Source organism: Octodon degus, unplaced genomic scaffold, assembly GCF_000260255.1.
Source record: "Octodon degus isolate 3935 unplaced genomic scaffold, OctDeg1.0 scaffold00088, whole genome shotgun sequence".
NCBI lineage: Eukaryota > Metazoa > Chordata > Mammalia > Rodentia > Octodontidae > Octodon > Octodon degus.
The window spans coordinates 9,563,608-9,566,637 of record NW_004524664.1 but is presented as its reverse complement, the minus strand read 5'-3'; the positions used below and the strand labels follow the sequence as shown (position 1 = coordinate 9,566,637).

General features: G+C 44.7%; 1 protein-coding gene across 9 annotated transcripts in view; it reads right to left on the bottom strand.

Annotated features, from left to right (window-relative positions):
• Fut10 (fucosyltransferase 10) overlaps positions 1–3,030 on the bottom strand; it is a 143,480-nt gene that overhangs the window by 61,414 nt on the left and 79,036 nt on the right. The window lies entirely within an intron of this gene.

Below are 3,030 nucleotides of genomic sequence, written 5' to 3'. Positions count from 1 at the left end.
TCTCTCCCTCTCTCTCTCTCCCTCTCTCTCTCTTTCTCATGTCTGCAGACTTCTCAGATCCTACCACCCTGCTCAACTGCTCTACATACTGTAGCTACTACGGAGAAGGAGGTCCCAGGAACAGCATCATTTATGCTATGGTTCGTATCTAGTCATCCCCCGAAAGCCTCATGTTGGTCATGGGGCAGACACACCTGGAACAGCAGCCAGCAGCTTGAGGGGTGGGGTCAGGGGACCAGGGCAGAGCTTAAGGGGCGGGCCAGAGAAGAGCAACTGTTAAATTGGCTAGCCTATGCTTTAAGAAGAGGTGGAAAGGGCCATTCTGGACATAGCAGCGCCCTAGCCTCTCCTCCAGCATCTTGAAACCTCCAGTAACTGAGCTAAATAAACCTTTCTTTCCCTCATTTTGAGTGTTGGGTATTTGTCCCACAAAGGAGAGAACAGTAACTAATACAAACAGCATCATTTCTGTCCTCTGGTTTCTCCACCTCGGGGTCACTTGTCACCTATCATGCCCCATGGCACCTCTGTAGACAACTCAGCCCCTGTGTGCTCACTGAGGGCTCTTGAGCCCCGTATAAGAGTGAGTGAGAACGGCCCCTGGTGGGCACGCCAGGAATGCACGTGGAGCCGTGCTCTGGGGTGCATGAGCTTCCAGTGCCTGCCCACAGCCCACTTCTATCAGAGCGTGCCCTGTCCTGGCCCTGTAATATTACAAAGCAGAACACAGGCACTGCCTGCTTCTCCCCACCAGTTTGCCCAACTAGCTGCACTGGACCTCACATCCTAACCCAGGACCTGCCATCTTCATGGTTTTTCAATTTATCAAGATATTTCTAAAGTTCCCTCCTCAAAATTTAACCCAAAAGCAGGATCTGACATGGGCAAATATAAAACATAACCCTTACTGGGCACGGAGGTGCCCAACTGCAATTCTAGCACTCTGGGAGACTGGGGCAGGAGGCTCTCAAGTCTGAGCTCCACCTGGGAATCTTAGCAACTTAATAAGACTTTGACCTAAAATAAAAAATAAAAAAAGAGCAAAGGCCCAGAGTTCAAACCTGGAGCCACAGCAAGTAACTGAATAAATAAACAGCCTCTGCCCCCTTCCTCTCCTTTGCTGTCCTGGTTCTTCACCCACCACCCACGACTGAAAGTCCTCTTCCTTTTGTCAGAGAACAGCAAGGAGTGTAACCAAGTATCACAGCTAACAGGAGTAGATTCTTGACAAGAGAAATCTATGAGAAATCTGCACATACTCTAATCTCGGTTCTTGTTCTGTTAAAGTTAAAGAAAGAACTAAAGAAATTTTAAAAATCCTCGAAGGCTGGGGATGTAGCTAGTGGGTGAGCTTGTTTTCAGCTTGTGCTAAGCCCTGGGTTTGATCCCCACCACCAGAAAAAAAAGAAAAACCCTCAGAAGAATACTGTGGATTTAGAAGTCCATTATTATATAACACAAAACAACTTTATTACCAATGTCAAATTTTTTTTCACTAACCTGTTCTGAAAACAGTAGATACCTAAGACCAACAAAAGAGACAGCAACCCACTCAAAACGAAGACTCAGTTAGCTTACTTTTTAAATAAGGTTATAGAATCCCATTATCATTGCTCTTTAATTTTATACATCAGCTCATCTGAACGCAGATACAACACTAGGTCTCAGGATACTCCCCTCAGCCTGGAGCATGTAGTTTAGTTACGGTGACCTACCCCTTCTCACCCCCTGCTACAAAATGTCTCTACTATCTCTACAAAGCAAGGAAACGTGTCACATTAGAGCTGCTTCCATTCACCCATCAGAAAAGAGCTTTTCTTGCAAGTCTGACTATTTACTAACAGTTTATCTAACATAAAACAACTTCCAGCTTCTTGCCTCCAAGTAATCACGTGACCTACATATAGCATGCAGAGTGTCACAATGAAGATGTATACTTCCTATAATTCATGACAAAACTACTTGAAGTAATGGGGGAGAAAAGGAGAAGGAAGAAAGAGGAAAAGGAAAGAAAAGAAAAAGGAGACAAAGAGACAAATGCTGACCAGAAAACAAAGCAGAGGCAGTATGGGCATAACTATGCAACAAAGAAGAGACGCACTTGATCTTAACTAAAATAAAAAGAAACAACCCAGTTCGTATTTAGACCTAGCAAATTTTCCAGCGTGCCAAGACTTGCATGCCCTATACTCCCACCACCATGACCAGCTACCATTCACACCCTAACTGTGAGAGAAAGCCAGTTAGCTACCTCCACGGTAATGATGCACAGACACCAGTCACGCCAGTGCTGCCTGTCCCTTGAAGACACAGCACCAGCTAAGGAGACCAAAAGGATGAGAAGAGCAGGCGTAACTAGACTGCCACAGAAACAACCAAAGCTCACTTCACCTCCACGACTTCACCTTCACTCCACATACCGATGACTCCACCACGGGTTTTTTCGAACACTGAATGTAGAGGCTGAAGGTGAACAGTTTGGGAAATTACGAGTGTAATCATTGACATGTGCTTCAGACTATGGAATAATTGAACTAGGAAGGTCTGTGAATTTCTGGATGCCACACATGAGACACAAATTTCGACTTAGTTGTTTTGTGAATAAAAATAATAGTGGTTATCAAAGTCAATCCTTTACCAAACAGTTGTATCACGGAGACCAGGAACTTCATAGTCTTTGGTCATAGAGCAATTTAGAGACCGTTCTAAGGGAATCTAGTAACTTATATGCTGTGGTGGACAGATGTCCCCTACCGCAAAGTTTCAGTGGCTTTACACTTTCACAGGAATAGGCACAATTCCCCCTCAGAGACTGTGCATTCTGGGTCTGAGTAGAGACAGTAGGAAAGAAATTCTACCCCATCCTTCCAGCATCCATATGCTTTTGCTCATCCTCAACTAAGTATTAAGGATATTATGTTAAGCAGAACCCACTAGTCCTGGACTTCTAGAAATCAGCAGATGCTATGTCATGGTTCAGTATGTATGCTCCAAATCTCCACATATTGATGGGTCTAGTCAACCACCTAC